We start from the raw sequence: 18836 nt of genomic DNA, 5'->3' as shown, positions 1-18836 counted from the left end.
CATGAGTCTGTTTGGGGTGGTGCGTCAGTTTGGGGTGATGAGTCAGTTTGCGGTGATGGTTCAGTTTGCGGTGATTAGTCATTTTGGGGTGATGGGTCAGTTTTTGTGATGGGTCAGTTTGGGTTAATGGGTCAGTTTGTGGAGATGAGTCAATTTGTGGTGATGGGTCAGTTTGTGAGGGTGCGTAAATTTGGGGTGATGGGTCAGTTTTGGGTGATGTGTCAGTTTGGAGTGAAGAGTCAGTTTTTGGTGAAGAATCACTTTGGGGTGACGTGTCAGTTTGTGGTGATGAGTCACCTTTGGGTGATGGGAAAATTTGGGGTGATGGATCAGTTTGGGGTGATGAATCAGTTTGGGGTGATGGTTCAGTTTGGGGCGATGAGTCAGTTTGTGGTGATGAGTCAATTTGGGGTGATGGTTCAGTTTGAGGTGATGGGTTAGCTTGGAGTGATGGGTCAGTTTAGGGTGATGGGCCAGTTTTGGGTGATGCGTCAGTTTGGGGCGGCGAATCAGTTTGGGCTGATGAGTCAGTTTTCGATGTTGGGTGAGTTTGGGGTGATGAGTCAGTTTGGAGTGATGAGTCAGTTTTTGGTGAAGAGTCAATTTGGGGTGATGTGCAAGCTTAGGGTGATGAATCAGTTTGTGGTGATGGTTCTGTTTGGGATGATGAGTCAGTGCGAACATGTGTCAGTTTGGGGTGATGTGTCAGTTTGGGTTGATTGGTCAGTTTGGGGTGATGGATCACTTTCGGGTGATGAGTCAGCTGGAGTGATGAGTATGTTTTTAGTGAAGAGTCAGGTTGGGTTGATGGGTCAGTATGGGTTGAAGAGTCAATTTAGAGTGATGGGTCATTTTGGGGTGATGAGTCCATTTTGGGTGATGGGTCAGTTTTGGGGGAAGGGTTAGTTTGGGGTACTGATTACTTTGGGGTGAAGTTTCAATTTGGGGTGATGGTTCAGTTTGGGTTGATGCGTCAGTTTTGTGTGATGCGTCAGATTTGGGCGATGAGTCAGTTTGGGGTGATGAGTCAGTGTGCGGTGATGGGTCAGTTTGGGGTGATGGGTCAATTTGGGATGAATAGTCAGTTTGGAGTGATGAGTCAATTTTTGGTGATGGATCAGTTTGGCGTGATGGGTCACTATGGTGTGATGAGTCAGTTTATCGTGATGAGTCAATTTGGGGTGATGGGTCAGTTTGTGGTGGTGCGTCAGTTAGGGGTGATGGATCAATTTGGGGTGATGAGTCAGTTTGGAGTGATGGTTCAGTTTTTTGTTAAGAGTCACTTTCGGGTGATGGGTCAGTTTGTGCTGATGAGTCAATTTTGGGTGATGGGACAATTTGGGGTGATGGGTCAGTTTGGGGTGATGGGTCAGTTTAGGGTGATGGACCAGTTTGTGGGTGATGAGTCGGTTTGGTGAAATGGGGCAATTTTTGGTCATGAGTTTGTTTGTGGTGGTGCGTCAGGTTGGGGTGATGAGTCAGTTTTTGGTGATAATAATTTTGGGGTAATGGGTCAATATGGGGTGATGAGTCAGTTTGTGGTGATGAGTCAATGATGCGTGATGGGTCAGTTTGGGGTAATGAGTCAGTTTGTGGTGATGGGTCAGTTTATGGTGATGAGTCAGTTTTGGGTGATGGGACAATTTGGGGTGATGGGTCAGTTTAGGGTGATGGCTCAGTTTGGGGTGAGGGGTCAGTTTGGGGTGATGAGTCAGTCGGGAGATGCGTCTGTTTGGGATGATGAATCAGTTTCGGGTGATGGGTCAGTTTAGGGTGATAGGTTACTTTGTGGTGCTGATTACTTTGGGGTGAAGATTCAATTTTGGGTGATTGGTCAGTTTGGGGCGATGAGTCTGTTTGTGGTGATCATTCAGTATTGGATGATGGTTCAGTTTGAGGTGATGGGTCAGCTTGGGGTGATGGGTCAGTTTTGGGTGATGGGTCAGTTTAGGGTGATGGGCCAGTTTTGGGTGATGGGTCAGTTTGTGGGTGATGAGTCGGTTTGGTGAAATGGGTACATTTTTGGTCATGAGTCTGTTTGGGGTGGTGCGTCAGTTTGGGGTGATGAGTCAGTTTGGGGTGATGGTTCAGTTTGGGGTGATGAGTCATTTTGGGGTGATGGGTCAGTTTTTGTGATGGGTCAGTTTGGGTTAATGGGTCAGTTTTTGGAGATGAGTCAATTTGTGGTGATGGGTCAGTTTGTGAGGGTGCGTAAGTTTGGGGTAATGGGTCAGTTTTGGGTGATGAGTCAGTTTGGAGTGAAGAGTCAGTTTTTGGTGAAGAATCACTTTGGGGTGACGGGTCAGTTTGTGGTGATGAGTCAAATTTGGTTGATGGGACAATTTGGGGTGATGGATCAGTTTGGGGTGATGAATCAGTTTGGGGTGATGGTTCAGTTTGGGGCGATGAGTCAATTTGTGGTGATGAGTCAATTTGGGGTGATGGTTCAGTTTGAGGTGATGGTTGAGCTTGGAGTGACGGGTCAGTTTAGGGTGATGGGCCAGTTTTGGGTGATGCGTCAGTTTGGGGCGACAAATCAGTTTGGGCTGATGAGTCAGTTTGCGATGTTGGGTCAGTTTGGGGTGATGAGTCAATTTGGAGTGATGAGTATGTTTTTAGTGATGAGTCAGGTTGGGTTGATGGGTCAGTATGGGGTGAAGAGTCAATTTAGAGTGATGGGTAATTTTGGGGTGATGAGTACATTTTGGGTGATGGGTCAGTTTTGGGGGATGGGTTAGTTTGGGGTACTGATTACTTTAGGGTGAAGTTTCAATTTGGGGTGATGGTTCAGTTTGGGGTGATGCGTCAGTTTTGTGTGATGCGTCAGATTTGGGCGATGAGTCAGTTTGGGGTGATGAGTCAGTTTGCGGTGATGGGTCAGTTTGGGGTGATGGCTCAATTTGGGATGAATAGTCTGTTTGGAGTGATGAGTCAATTTTTGGTGATGGGTCAGTTTGGCGTGATGGGTCACTATGGTGTGATGAGTCAGTTTATCGTGATGAGTCAATTTGGGGTGATGGATCAGTTTGTGGTGGTGCGTCAGTTTGGGGTGTTGGATCAATTTGGGGTGATGAGTCAGTTTGGAGTGATGATTCAGTTTTTTGTTAAGAGTCACTTTCGGGTGATGGGTCAGTTTGTGCTGATGAGTCAATTTTGGGTGATGGGACAATTTGGGGTGATGGGTCAGTTTGGGGTGATGGGTCAGTTTAGGGTGATGGACCAGTTTGTGGGTGATGAGTCGGTTTGGTGAAATGGGTCAATTTTTGGTCATGAGTTTGTTTGTGGTGGTGCGTCAGGTTGGGGTGATGAGTCAGTTTTTGGTGATAATAATTTTGGGGTAATGGGTCAATATGGGGTGATGAGTCAGTTTGTGGTGATGAGTCAATGATGCGTGATGGGTCAGTTTGGGGTGATGAGTCAGTTTGTGGTGATGGGTCAGTTTATGGTGATGAGTCAGTTTTGGGTGATGGGACAATTTGGGGTGATGGGTCAGTTTAGGGTGATGGCTCAGTTTGGGGTGAGGGGTCAGTTTGGGATGATGAATCAGTTTCGGGTGATGGGTCAGTTTAGGGTGATAGGTTACTTTGTGGTGCTGATTACTTTGGGGTGAAGATTCAATTTTGGGTGATTGGTCAGTTTGGGGCGATGAGTGAGTTTGTGGTGATGATTCAGTATTGGATGATGGTTCAGTTTGAGGTGATGGGTCAGCTTGGGGTGGTGGGTCAGTTTTGGGTGATGGGTCAGTTTAGGGTGATGGGCCAGTTTTGGGTGATGGGTCAGTTTGTGGGTGATGAGTCGGTTTGGTGAAATGGGTACATTTTTGGTCATGAGTCTGTTTGGGGTGGTGCGTCAGTTTGGGGTGATGAGTCAGTTTGGGGTGATGGTTCAGTTTGGGGTGATGAGTCATTTTGGGGTGATGGGTCAGTTTTTGTGATGGGTCAGTTTGGGTTAATGGGTCAGTTTTTGGAGATGAGTCAATTTGTGGTGATGGGTCAGTTTGTGAGGGTGCGTAAGTTTGGGGTAATGGGTCAGTTTTGGGTGATGAGTCAGTTTGGAGTGAAGAGTCAGTTTTTGGTGAAGAATCACTTTGGGGTGACGGGTCAGTTTGTGGTGATGAGTCAACTTTGGTTGATGGGACAATTTGGGGTGATGGATCAGTTTGGGGTGATGAATCAGTTTGGGGTGATGGTTCAGTTTGGGGCGATGAGTCAATTTGTGGTGATGAGTAAATTTGGGGTGATGGTTCAGTTTGAGGTGATGGTTGAGCTTGGAGTGACGGGTCAGTTTAGGGTGATGGGCCAGTTTTGTGTGATGCGTCAGTTTGGGGCGACAAATCAGTTTGGGCTGATGAGTCAGTTTGCGATGTTGGGTCAGTTTGGGGTGATGAGTCAATTTGGAGTGATGAGTATGTTTTTAGTGATGAGTCAGGTTGGGTTGATGGGTCAGTATGGAGTGAAGAGTCAATTTAGAGTGATGGGTAATTTTGGGGTGATGAGTACATTTTGGGTGATGGGTCAGTTTTGGGGGATGGGTTAGTTTGGGGTACTGATTACTTTAGGGTGAAGTTTCAATTTGGGGTGATGGTTCAGTTTGGGGTGATGCGTCAGTTTTGTGTGATGCGTCAGATTTGGGCGATGAGTCAGTTTGGGGTGATGAGTCAGTTTGCGGTGATGGGTCAGTTTGGGGTGATGGGTCAATTTGGGATGAATAGTCTGTTTGGAGTGATGAGTCAATTTTTGGTGATGGGTCAGTTTGGCGTGATGGGTCACTATGGTGTGATGAGTCAGTTTACCGTGATGAGTCAATTTGGGGTGATGGATCAGTTTGTGGTGGTGCGTCAGTTAGGGGTGTTGGATCAATTTGGGGTGATGAGTCAGTTTGGAGTGATGATTCAGTTTTTTGTTAAGAGTCACTTTCGGGTGATGGGTCAGTTTGTGCTGATGAGTCAATTTTGGGTGATGGGACAATTTGGGGTGATGGGTCAGTTTGGGGTGATGGGTCAGTTTAGGGTGATGGACCAGTTTGTGGGTGATAAGTCGGTTTGGTGAAATGGGTCAATTTTTGGTCATGAGTTTGTTTGTGGTGGTGCGTCAGGTTGGGGTGATGAGTCAGTTTTTGGTGATAATAATTTTGGGGTAATGGGTCAATATGGGGTGATGAGTCAGTTTGTGGTGATGAGTCAATGATGCGTGATGGGTCAGTTTGGGGTGATGAGTCAGTTTGTGGTGATGGGTCAGTTTATGGTGATGAGTCAGTTTTGGGTGATGGGACAATTTGGGGTGATGGGTCAGTTTAGGTAGATGGCTCAGTTTGGGGTGAGGGGTCAGTTTGGGGTGATGAGTCAGTCGGGAGATGCGTCAGTTTGGGATGATGAATCAGTTTCGGGTGATGGGTAAGTTTAGGGTGATAGGTTACTTTGTGGTGCTGATTACTTTGGGGTGAAGATTCAATTTTGGGTGATTGGTCAGTTTGGGGCGATGAGTCAGTTTGTGGTGATGATTCAGTATTGGATGATGGTTCAGTTTGAGGTGATGGGTCAGCTTGGGGTGATGGGCCAGTTTTGGGTGATGGGTCAGTTTGTGGGTGATGAGTCGGTTTGGTGAAATGGGTACATTTTTGGTCATGAGTCTGTTTGGGGTGGTGCGTCAGTTTGGGGTGATGAGTCAGTTTGGGGTGATGGTTCAGTTTGGGGTGATGAGTCATTTTGGGGTGATGGGTCAGTTTTTGTGATGGGTCAGTTTGGGTTAATGGGTCAGTTTTTGGAGATGAGTCAATTTGTGGTGATGGGTCAGTTTGTGAGGGTGCGTAAGTTTGGGGTAATGGGTCAGTTTTGGGTGATGAGTCAGTTTGGAGTGAAGAGTCAGTTTTTGGTGAAGAATCACTTTGGGGTGACGGGTCAGTTTGTGGTGATTTGTCAACTTTGGTTGATGGGACAATTTGGGGTGATGGATCAGTTTGGGGTGAGCAATCCGTTTGGGGTGATGGTTCAGTTTGGGGCGATGAGTCAGTTTGTGGTAATGAGTCAATTTGGGGTGATGGTTCAGTTTGAGGTGATGGCTCAGCTTGGGGTGACGGGTCAGTTTAGGGTGATGGGCCAGTTTTGGGTGATGCGTCAGTTTGGGGCGACGAATCAGTTTGGGCTGATGAGTTAGTTTGCGATGTTGGGTCAGTTTGGGGTGATGAGTCAGTTTGGAGTGATGAGTATGTTTTTAGTGATGAGTCAGGTTGGGTTGATGGGTCAGTATGGGGTGAAGAGTCAATTTAGAGTGATGGGTCATTTTGGGGTGATGAGTACATTTTGGGTGATGGGTCAGTTTTGGGGGATGGGTTAGTTTGGGGTGCTGATTACTTTGGGGTGAACTTTCAATTTGGGGTGATGGTTCAGTTTGGGGTGATGCGTCAGTTTTGTGTGATGCGTCAGTTTTGGGCGATGAGTCAGTTTGGGGTGATGAGTCAGTTTGCGGTGATGGGTCAGTTTGGGGTGATGGGTCAATTTGGGATGAATAGTCAGCTTGGAGTGATGAGTCAATTTTTGGTGATGGGTCAGATTGGCGTGATGGGTCACTATGGTGTGATGCGTCATTTTATCGTGATGAGTCAATTTGGGGTGATGGGTCAGTTTGTGGTGGTGCGTCAGTTTGGGGTGATGGGTCAATTTGGGGTGATGAGTCAGTTTGGAGTGATGATTCAGTTTTTGGTTAAGAGTCACTTTCGGGTGATGGGTCAGTTTGTGCTGATGAGTCAATTTTGGGTGATGGGACAATTTGGGGTGATGGGTCAGTTTGGGGTGATGGATCAGTTTGGGGGGATAAGTCAGTGGGGAGATGCGTCGCTTTGGGGTGATGTGTCAGTTTGGGGTGATGCGTCAGTTTGGGCGATGAGTCAGTTTGTGGTGATGATCCAGTTTGAGGTGATGGTTCAGTTTGAGGTGATGGGTCAGCTTGGAGTGATGGGTCAGTTTGGGGTGATGGGTCAGTTTAGGGTGATGGACCAGTTTGTGGGTGACGAGTCGGTTTGGTGAAATGGGTCAATTTTTGGTCATGAGTTTGTTTGTGGTGGTGCGTCAGGTTGGGGTGATGAGTCGGTTTGGGGTGATGGGTCAGTTTGGGGTGATGAGTCAGTTTGGAGTGATGAGTCAGTTTGTGGTGATGAGTCAATGATGCTTAATGGGTCAGTTTGGGGTGATGAGTCAGTGTGTGGTGATGGGTCAGTTTATGGTGATGAGTCAGTTTTGGGTGATGGGACAATTTGGGGTGATGGGTCAGTTTAGGGTGATGGCTCAGTTTGGGGTGAGGGGTCAGTTTGGGGTGATGAGTCAGTGGGGAGATGCGTCAGTTTGGGATGATGAGTCAGTTCGTGTTGATTGGTCAGTTTGGGGTGATGCGTCAGTTTGGGGTGATGAGTCAGTTTCGGGTGATGGGTCAGTTTAGGGTGATAGGTTACTTTGGGGTGCTGATTACTTTGGGGTGAAGATTCAATTTTGGGTGATGGGTCAGTTTGGGCGATGAGTCAGTTTGTGGTGATGAGGCAGTTTTAGATGATGGTTCAGATTGAGGTGATGGGTCAGCTTGGGGTGATGAATCAGTTTTGAGTGATGAGTCAGTTTTTGGTGAAGAGACACTTTGGGGTGATGGGTCAGTTTATGGTGATGAGTCAGTTTTGGATGATGGGACAATTTGGGGTGATGGGTCAGTTTCGGGTTATGAATCAGTTTGGGGTGATGGGTCAGGTTGGGGTGATGAGTCAGTGGGGAGATGCGTCAGTTTGGAATGATGAGTCAGTTTGTGTTGATTGGTCAGTTTGGGGTGATGGGTCAGTTTGGAGTGATGAGTCAGTTTGGAGTGATGAGTATGTTTTTGCTGATGAGTCAGTTTGAGGTGATGGGTCAGTATGGGGTGAAGATTCAGTTTGGGGTGATGGGTCATTTTGGGGTGATGAGTCAGTTTCGGGTGATGGGTCAGTTTACGGTGATGGATTACTTTGGGGTGCTTATTATTTTCGGGTGAAGATTCAATTTGGGTTGATGGTTCAGTTTGGGGTGATGCGTCAGTTTTGTGTGATGCGTAAGTTTGGGCCGATGAGTCAGTTTGGGGTGATGATTCAGTTTGATGTGATGGGTCAGTTTGGGGTGATGGATCAGTTTGGGGTGAAGAGTCAGTTTGGAGTGATGAGTCAGTTTTTGGTGATGGGTCAGTTTGTGGTGATGGGTCACTGTGGTGTGATGAGTCAGTTTTGGGTGATGGGTCAATTTGGGGTGATGGGTCAGTTTGGGGTAATGAGTTAGTTGGGAGTGATGGGTCAGTTTTTTGTGATGGGTCAGTTTGGGTTAATGGGTCAGTTTGTGGTGATGAGTCAATTTGTGGTGATGTGTCAGTTTGTGGTGGTGCGTCAGTTTTGGGTGATATGTCTGTTTGGGTTGATGGGTCAGTTTTGGGTGATGAATCAGTTTGGAGTGATGAGTCAGTTTTTGGTGAAGAGTCACTTAGGCGTGATGTGTCAGTTTGGGGTGATGAGTCAGTTTGGGGTGATGTGTCAGTTTAGGGCGATGAGTCAGTTTTTGGTGAAGAATCAGTTTGGGGTGATGGGTCAGTTTGTGGTGATGAGTCAGTTTGGCGTTACAGTTCAATTTGGGGTGATGGGTCAGTTTGGGGTGATGAGTCAATTTGGAGTGAAGAGTCAGTTTTTGGTGATGAGTGAGTTTGGGGTGATGGATCAGTTTGGGGTGATGTGTCAGTTTGGGGTGATGGGTCAGTTTAGGCTGCTGAGTCATTTTTGGAGGTGAGTCAGTTTGGGGTGATGGGTCAGTTAGGTGGTGATGGGTCAGTTTATGTGACGGATCTGTTTGGGGTGATGAGTCAAATTGGGGTGATGGTTCAGTTTGGGGTGATGGTTAAGTTTGGGGTGATTGGTCAGTTTTGGCGTGATGTGTCTGTTTGGGGAGTAGGGTCAGTTTGGGGTGATGGGTCTGTTTGTGCTTGATGGGTCAGTTTGGGTAATGGCTTAGTTTGGCATGATGGCTCAGTTAGTGTGGGGGTCAGTTTGGGGTGATGAGTCAGTTTGGGGTGATGGGTCAGTTTGGGGTGATGTTTCAGTTTGTGGTAATGAGTCAATTAGGGGTGATGGTTTAGTTTGGGGTAATGGGTCAGTTAGTTGTGATGAATCAGTTTGGTGTAATGGGTCAGTTTTTGGTGAAGAGACACTTTGGGGTGATGGGTCTGTTTGGGGTGATGAGTCAGTTTTGGGTGATGGGACAATTTGGGGTGATTGGTCAGTTTAGGGTGATGAATCAATTTGGGGTGATGAGTCAGTTTAGGATGATGAGACAGTTTTGGTTGATTGGTCAGTTTGGGGTGATGGGTCAGTTTGGAGTAATGAGTATGTTTTTGGTGATGAATCAGGTTGGGTTGATGGGTCAGTATGGGTGAAGAGTCACTTTGGGGTGATGAATAAATTTCGGGTGATGCGTCAGTTTTGGGGGAAGAGTGAGTTTGGGGTGATGATTACTTTTGGTTGAAGATTCAATTTGGGGTGATGGTTCAGTTTGGGGTGATGCGTCAGTTTTGTGTGATGCGTCAGTTTGGGGCGTTGAGTCAGTATGGGATGATGAGTCAGTTTGCGGTGATGGGTCAGTTTGGGGTGATGGGTCAATTTGGGATGAATAGTCAGTTTGGAGTGATGGGTCAGTTTTTGGTGATGGGTCAGGTTGGGTTGATGGGTCAGTATGGGTGAAGAGTCAGTTTGGGGTGATGGGTCAGTTTGGGGTGATGAATAAGTTTCGGATGATGGGTCAGTTTTGGGGTAAGAGTGAGTTTGGGGTGCTGATTACTTTGGGTTGAAGATTCAATTTGGGGTGATGGTTCAGTTTGGGGTGATGCGTCAGTTTTGTGTGATGCGTCAGTTTGGGGCGTTGACTCAGTATGGGATGATGAGTCAGTTTGCGGTGATGGGTCAGTTTGGGGTGATGGGTCAATTTGGGATGAATTGTCAGTTTGGAGTGATGGGTCAGTTTTTGGTGATGGGTCAATTTGGGGTGATGGGTCACTATGGTGTGATGAGTCAGTTTATGGTGATGAGTCAGTTTGGAGTGATGATTCAGTTTTTGGTGAAGAGTCACTTTGGGGTGAATTTGTCAGTTTGTGGTGATGAGTCAATTTTGGGTGATGGGACAATTTGGGGTGATGGGTCAGTTTGCGGGGATGGGTCAGTTTGGGGTGATGAGTCAGTGGGGAGATGGGTCAGTTTGTGGTGATGAGTCAGTTTGGGGTGATGGGACAATTTGGGGTGATGGGTCATTTGCCGGGATGGGTCAGTTTGGGGTGATGAGTCAGTGGGGAGATGCGTCAGTTTGGGGTGATGGTTCAGTTTGAGGTGATGGGTCAGCTTTGAGTGATGGTCCAGTTTGGGGTGTTGGGTCAGTTTAGGGTGATGGGCCAGTTTCGGGTGATGGGTCAGTTTGTGGGTGATGAGTCGGTTTGGTGAAATGGGTCAATTTTTGGTCATGAGTTTGTTTGGGCTATTGCGTCAGTTCGGGGTGATGAGTCGGTTTATGGTAATGGGTCAGTTTGGGGCGATGTGTCAGTTTGGAGTGATGAGTCAGTTTTTGATCATAAGTCATTTCGGGGTAATGGGTCAGTGTGGGGTGATGAGTCAGTTTGTGGTGATGAGTCAATTATGGGTGATGGGTCAGATTGGGGTGGTGAGTCAATTTTTGGTGATGGGTCACTTTATGGTGATGAGTCAGTTTTGGGTGATGGCACAATTTGGGGTGATGGGTCAGTTTCGGGTGATGACTCAGTTTGGCGTGATGGGTCAGTTTGGGGTGATAAGTCAGTGGGTAGATGCGTCAGTTTGGGATGAAGAATCAGTTTGGGGTGATGGGTCAGTTTGTGGTGGTGCCTCAGTTTGGGTTGATGAATCTGTTTTGGTTGACGGGTCAGTTTGTGGTGATAGGTCAGTTTGGGGTGAAGAGTCAGTTTGGAGTGATGAGTCATTGTGGAGATGCGTCAGTTTGGGATGATGAGTCAGTTTTTGTGATGGGTCAGTTTGGGTTAATGGGTCAGTTTGTGGAGATGAGTCAATTTGTGGTGATGGGTCATTTTGTGAGGGGGCGTAAGTTTGGGGTAATGGGTCAGTTTTGGGTGATGAGTCAGTTTGGAGTGAAGAGACAGTTTTTGGTGAAGAATCACTTTGGGATGATGGGTCAGTTTGTGGTGATGAGTCAATTTTGGGTGGTGGAACAATTTGGGGTGATGGATCTGTTTGGGGTGATGAATCTGTTTGGGGTGCTGGTTCAGTTTGGGGCGATGTCAGTTTGTGGTGATGAGTCAATTTGGGGTGATGGTTCAGTTTGAGGTGATGGGCCAGTTTTGGGTGATGCGTCAGTTTGGGGCGATGAATCAGTTTGGGCTGATGAGTCAGTTTGCGATGTTGGGTCAGTTTGGGGTGATGAGTCACTTTGGAGTGATGAGTCAGTTTTTGGTGATAATCATTTTGGGGTAATGGATCAAAATGGGGTGATGAGTCAGTTTGGGGTGATGAGTCAATTATGCGTGATGTTTCAGTTTGGGATGATAAGTCAGTTTTTGGTGATGGGTCAGTTTATGGTGATGAGTCAGTTTTGGGTGATGGGACAATTTGGGGTGATGGGTTAGTTTAGGGTGATGGCTCAGTTTGGGGTGATGGGTCAGTTTGGGGTGATGAGTCAGTGGGGAGATGCATCAGTTTGGGATGATGAGTCAATTTGTGTTGATTGGTCAATTTGGGGTGATGCGTCAGTTTGGTGTGATGAGTCAGTTTCGGGTGATGGGTCAGTTTAGAGTGATAGGTTACTTTGGGGTGCTGATTACTTTGGGGTGAAGATTCAATTTGGGGTGATGGGTCAGTTTGGGGCGATGAGTCAGTTTGTGGTGATGAGTCAGTTTTGGATGATGGTTCACTTTGAGGTGATGGGTCAGTTTAGGGTGATGTGCCAGTTTTGAGTGATGGGTCAGTTTGTGGGTAATGAGTCGATTTGGTGAAATGGGTAAATTTTTGGTCATGAGTCTGTTTGGGGGTGGTGCGTCAGTTTGGGGTGATGAGTCATTTTGGGGTGATGGTTCAGTTTGGGGTGATGAGTCATTTTGTGGTGATGGGTCAGTTTTTGTGATGGGTCAGTTTGGGTTAATGGGTCAGTTTGTGGAGATGAGTCAATTTGTGGTGATGGGTCAGTTTGTGAGGATGCGTAAGTTTCGGGTAATGTGTCAGTTTTGTGTGATGAGTCAGTTTGGAGTGAAGTGTCAGTTTTTGGTGAAGAATCACTTTGGGGTGATGGGTCAGTTTGTGGTGATGAGTCAATTTTGGGTGATGGGACAATTTGGGGTGATGGATCAGTTTGGGGTGGTGAATCAGTTTGGGGTGATGGTTCAGTTTGGGCGATGAGTCAGTTTGTGGTGATGAGTCAATTTGGGGTGATGGTTCAGTTTGAGGTGATGGGTCAGCTTGGGGTGATTGGTCAGTTTAGGGTGATGGGCCAGTTTTGGGTGATGCGTCAGTTTGGGGCGATGAGTCAGTTTGCGATGTTGGGTCAGTTTGGGGTGATGAGTCACTTTGGAGTGATGAGTCAGTTTTTGGTGATAATCATTTTGGGGTAATAGGTCAAAATCGGGTGATGAGTGAGTTTGTGTGAAGAGTCAATTATGCTTGATGGGTCAGTTTGGGATGATGAGTCAGTTTATGGTGATGGGTCAGTTTATGGTGATGAGTCAGTTTTGGGTGAAGGGACAATTTGGGATGATGGGTCAGTTTAGGGTGATGGCTCAGTTTGGGGTGATGGGTCAGTTTGGGGTGATGAGTGAGTGGGGAGATGCGTCAGTTTGGGATGATGAGTCAATTTGTGTTGATTGGTCAGTTTGGGTTAATGCGTCAGTTTGGTGTGATGAGTCAGTTTCGGGTGATAGGTCAGTTTATGGTGATAGGTTACTTTGGGGTGCTGATTACTTTGGGGTGTAGATTCAATTTGGGGTGATGAGTCAGTTTGAAGCGATGAGTCAGTTTTTGGCGATGAGTCAGTTTGGGATGATGGTTCAGTTTGAGGTGATGGGTCAGCTTGGGGTGATGGGTCAGTTTGGGGTGATGGGTCAGTTTAGGGTGATGGGCCAGTTTTAGGTGATGGGTCAGTTTTTGGGTGATGAGTCGGTTTGGTGAAATGGGTAAATTTGTGGTCATGAGTCTGTTTGGGGTGGTGCGTCAGTTTGGGGTGATGAGTCAGTTTGGGGTGATGTTTCAGTTTGGGGTGATGAGTCATTTTGGGGTGATGGGTCAGTTTTTGTGTTGGGTCAGTTTGGGTTAATGGGTCAGTTTGTGGTGGTGCGTAAGTTTTGGGTGATGGGTCAGTTTTGGGTGATGAGTCAATTTGGAGTGAAGAGTCAGTTTTTGGTGAAGAATCACTTTGGGGTGATGGGTCAGTTTGTGGTGATGAGTCAATTTTGGGTGATGGGACAATTTGGGGTGATGGATCAGTTTGGGGTGATGAATCAGTTTGGGGTGATGATTCAATTTGGTGTGATGGTTCAGTTTGAGGTGATGGGTCAGCTTGGTGTGATGGGTCAGTTTGGGGTGATGGGTCAGTTTAGGGTGATGGGCCAGTTTTGGGTGATGGGTCAGTTTGTGGGTGATGAGTCGGTTTGTTGAAATGGTTAAATTTTTGGTCATGAGTCTGTTTGCGGTCATGCGCCAGTTTGGGGTGATGAGTCAGTTTGGGGTGATGGGTCAGTTTGGGGTGATGAGTCTGATTGGAGTGATGAGTCAGTTTTTGGTGATGAGTCATTTTGTGGGTGATGCGGGAGTTTGGGTTAATGGGTCAGTTTGGGGTAATGAGTCAGTTTGGGGTGATGTGTCAGTTTAGGGTGGTGGGTTACTTTGGGGTGATGAGTTAGTTTGGGGTGATAGGTCAGTTTGTGGTGATGATTCAGTTTGGGCAGATAGGTCGGTTCAGGGTGATGGTTCAGTTTCGGGTGATGGGTCAGTTTGGGATGATGGATCAGTTTGGGGTTATGGGTCTTTTAGTGCGATGGGTCATTTTGGGATAATTAGTCAACTTGGTGTGATGGTTTAGTTTTGGGTAATGGGTCAGTTTGTGGTGATGGTTCAGTTTGTGGTGATGGGTCAGTTTGGTGTAATGAGTCAGTTTGAGGTGATAATTCAGTTTGGGGTGATGAGTCAGTTGTGTGTGATGCGTCAGTTTGGGGCAATGAGTCTGTTTGTGGTGATGAGTCAGTTTGGGGTGATGGTTCAGTTTGAGGTGATGGGTCAGTTTGGGGTGAGGGGTCATTTTTGGGTGATAAGTCTGTTTGAAAGTGATGCATCAGTTTGGGGTGATGAGTCAGTTTGGGTTGATGAGTCAGTTTGGGGTGATGGTTCAGTTTAGGTTGATGGTTTAGTTTGGGTTGATGGGTCAGTTTGGGTAGGTGGGTCAATTTGGGGTCATGAATCAATTTGTGGGTGATGCGGCAATCTGGGGTGATGGGTTACATTGGATGATGAGTCAGTTTGGGGTGATGAGTCAGTTTGGGGTGATGAGTCAGTTTGGGGTGATGTTTCAGTTTGGGGAGATGGGTCAGTTTGGGGTGATGGGTCAGTTTGGGATAATGATTCAATTTGGTGTGATGGTTTAGTTTTGTGTAATGAATCAGTTTGTGGTGATGGTTCATTTGGGGTGATGGGTCAGTTTAGGTGATGAGTCAGTTTGTGGTGATGAGTCAGTTTGGGGTGATGGATCAGTTTGGGGTGATGGGTTAGTTTACGGTGATGAGCGAGTTTGGGTTGATGGGTCAGTTTGGGGTGATGAGTCAGTTTGCAGTGATGAGTCCGTTTTTGGTGATGAGTCATTTTGGGGTAATGGGTCAGTATGGGGTGAAGAGTCAGTTTGTGGTGATGAATCAATTATGGGTGATGGGTCAGTTTGGGGGGATGGGTCAGTTTGTGGTGATGAGTCAATTTTGGGTGATGGGACAATTTGGGGTAATGAGTCAGTTTGTGGTGATGAATCAACTATGGGTGATGGGTCAGTTTGGGCTGATGAGTCAGTGGAGAGATGCGTCAGTTTGGGATGATGAGTCAGTTTTTGGTGATGGGTCAGTTTATGGTGATGAGTCAGTTTTGGTGATGGGACAATTTGGGGTGATGGGTCAGTTTAGGGTGATGACTCAGTTTGGGATGACGAGTCAGTTTGGGTTGATTGGTCAGTTTGGGGTGATGGGTCAGTTTGTGGTGATGAGTCAGATTGGAGTGATGAGTATGTTTTTGGTGATGAGTCAGGTTGGGTTGATGGGTCAGTATGGGATGAAGAGTCAGTTTGGGGTGATGGGTCAGTTTGGGCTGATGAGTCAGTTTCGAGTGATGGGTCAGTTTAGGGTCATGGGTTACTTTGGGGTGCTGATTACTTTGGGGTGAAGATTCAATTTGGGGTGATGGTTCAGTTTGGGGTGATGCGTCAGTTTTGTGTGATGCTTCAGTTTGGGGCGATGAATCAGTTTGGGGTGATGAGTCAATTTGCGATGTTGGGTCAGTTTGGGGTGATGGGTCAATTCGGGATGAATAGTCAGTTTGGAGTGATGAGTCAGTTTTGGTGATGGGGCAGTTTGGGATGATGGGTCACTATGGTGTGATGAGTCAGTTTGGGGTGATGGGTCATTTTGGGGTGAGCGGTCAGTTTGGGGTAATGAGTCAGTTTGGAGTGATGAGTCAATTTGTGGTGATGGGTCAGTTTGGGATGATGAATCAGTTTGGGCTGATGAGTCAGTTTGCGATGTTGGGTCAGTTTGGGGTGATGAGTCACTTTGGAGTGATAAGTCAGTTTTTAGTGATAATCATTTTGGGGTAATGGGTCAAAATGGGGTGAAGAGTCAGTTTGTGGTGATGAGTCAATTATGCGTGACGGGTCAGTTTAGGGTGATGAATCAGTTTGGGGTGAAGGATCAGTTTGGGGTGATGAGTCATTGGGGAGGTGCGTCAGTTTGGGATGATGAGTCAGTTTGGATCGATTGGTCGGTTTGGGATGATGGGTCAGTTTGTGTTGATGAGTCAGTTTGGAGTGATGAGTAAGTTTTTGGTGATAAGTCAGTTTGGGGTGATGGGTCAGTTTGGGGTGATGGTTCAGTTTGGGGTGGTGGATTAGTTCAGGGTGATGGGCTAGTTTGGAGTGATGGGTCAGTTTGTGGGTGATGAGTCGGTTTGGTGAAATGGGTCAGTTTTTGGTCATGAGTCTGTTTGGGGTGGTTCTTCGGTTTGGGATGATGCGTCAGTTTGGGGCGATGAGTCAGTTTGGGGTGATTATTCGGTTTTGGGTGATGGGTCAATATGGGGTGATGAGTCAGTTTGGGGTGATAGTTCAATTTGCGGTGATGAGTCAGTTTGTGGGTGATGCGTCAGTTAAGGGTGATGGGTCTGTTTAGGGTCATGGGTTAATTTGGGGTGCTGATTACTTTGGGGTGAAGATTCAATTTGGGGTGATGGTTCAGTTTGGGGTGATGCGTTAGTTTTGTGTGATGCGTCAGTTTGGGGCGATGAATCAGTTTGGGGTGATGAGTTAATTTGCGATGTTGGGTCAGTTTGGGGTGATGGGTCAATTCGGGATGAATAGTCAGTTTGGAGTGATGAGTCAGTTTTGGTGATGGGTCAGTTTGGGATGATGGGTCACTATGGTGTGATGAGTCAGTTTGGGGTGATGGGTCATTTTGGGGTGATGGGTCAGTTTGGGGTCATGAGTCAGTTTGAGTGATGAGTCAATTTGTGGTGATGGGTCAGTTTCGGGTGATGAATCAGTTTGGGCTGATGAGTCAGTTTGCGATGTTGGGTCAGTTTGGGGTGATGAGTCGCTTTGGAGTGATGAGTCAGTTTTTGGTGATAATCATTTTGGGGTAATGGGTCAAAATGGGGTGATGAGTCAGTTTGTGGTGATGAGTCAATTATGCGTGATGGGTCAGTTTGGGGTGATGAATCAGTTTGGGGTGAAGGGTCAGTTTGGGATGATGAGTCATTGGGGAGATGCGTCAGTTTGGGATGATGAGTCAGTTTGGATCGATTGGTCGGTTTGGGGTGATGGGTCAGTTTGTGTTGATGAGTCAGTTTGGAGGGATGAGTATGTTTTTGGTGATAAGTCAGTTTGGGGTGATGGGTTAGTTTTTGGTGAAGATACACTTTGGGGTGATGGGTAAGCTTCGGGTGATGAATCAGTTTGTGGTGATGGGTCAGTTTGCGGTGATGGGTCAGTCGAGTCTGATGAGTCAGTTTGGGGTGATTGGTCAATTTGGGGTGATTGGTCAGTTTGGGGTAATGAGTCAGTTTGGAGTGATGGGTCAGTTTTTGATCATAGGTCAGTTTGGTTTAATGAATCCGTTTGTGGTGATGAGTCAGTTTGGGGTGATGAGTCATTGGGGAGATGCGTCAGTTTGGGATGATGAGTCAGTTTGGATCGATAGGTCGGTTTGTGGTGATGGGTCAGTTCGTGTTGATGAGTCAGTTTGGAGGGATGAGTATGTTTTTGGTGATAATTCAGTTTGGGGTGATGGGTTACTTTGGGGTGATGGTTCAGTTTGGGGTGGTGGATTAGTTCAGGGTGATGGGCTAATTTGGAGTGATGGGTCAGTTTGTGGGTGATGAGTCGGTTTGGTGAAATGGGTCAGTTTTTGGTCATGATTCTGTTTGGGTGGTGCTTCAGTTTGGGATGATGCATCAGTTTGGGGCGATGAGTCAGTTTGGGGTGATTATTCGGTTTTGGGTGATAGGTCAATATGGGGTGATGAATCAGTTTGGGGTGATTGTTCAATTTGGGGTGATGAGTCAGTTTGTGGGTGATGCGTCAATTTAGGGTGATGTGTCAGTTTGGGGTGAAGAGTTAGTTTGGAGTGATGAGTCAGTTTTTGGTGATGGGTCAGTTTGCGGTGATGGTTCAGTCGGGTCTGATGAGTCAGTTTGGGGTGATTGGTCAATTTGGGGTGATTGGTCAGTTTGGGGTAATGAGTCAGTTTGGAGTGATGGGTCAGTTTTTGGTCATAGGTCAGTTTGGGTTAATGAGTCCGTTTGTGGTGATGAGTCAGTTTGGGGTGATGGGTCAGTTTGTGGAGGTGTGTCAGTTTGGGGTGATGAGTCTGTATGGGTTGATGGGTCAGTTTGGGGTGATGGGTCAGTTTGGGGTGATGAGTCAATTTGGAGTGATATGTCAGTTTTTGGTGAAGAGACACTTTGGGGTGATGGGTAAGCTTAGGGTGATGAATCAGTTTGTGGTGATGGGTCAGTTTGCGGTGATGGGTCAGTCGAGTCTGATGAGTCAGTTTGGGGTGATTGGTCAATTTGGGGTGATTGGTCAGTTTGGGGTAATGAGTCAGTTTGGAGTGATGGGTCAGTTTTTGGTCATAGGTCAGTTTGGGTTAATGAATCCGTTTGTGGTGATGAGTCAGTTTGGATTGATGGGTCAGTTTGGGGTGATGGGTCAGTTTGGAGTGATGTGTCAGTTTGGAGTGATGAGTCAGTTTTTGGTGAAGAGACAATTTGGGGTGATGGGTAAGCTTAGGGTGATGAATCAGTTTGTGGTGATGGGTCTGTTTGGGATGATGAGTCAGTGCGGAGATGTGTCAGTTTGGGATGATGTGTCAGTTTGGGTTGATTGGTCAGTTTGGGGTGATGGGTCACTTTCGGGTGATGAGTCAGTTTGGAGAGATGAGTATGTTTTTAGTGATGAGTCAGGTTGGGTTGATGGGTCAGTATGGGGTGAAGAGTCAATTTAGAGTGATGGGTCATTTTGGGGTGATGAGTACATTTTGGGTGATGGGTCAGTTTTGGGGGATGGGTTAGTTTGTGGT

Source organism: Pristiophorus japonicus, unplaced genomic scaffold (genome assembly GCF_044704955.1).
Source record: "Pristiophorus japonicus isolate sPriJap1 unplaced genomic scaffold, sPriJap1.hap1 HAP1_SCAFFOLD_110, whole genome shotgun sequence".
In the NCBI taxonomy this organism is placed as follows: domain Eukaryota; kingdom Metazoa; phylum Chordata; class Chondrichthyes; family Pristiophoridae; genus Pristiophorus; species Pristiophorus japonicus.
This window is presented reverse-complemented; position numbering follows the sequence as displayed.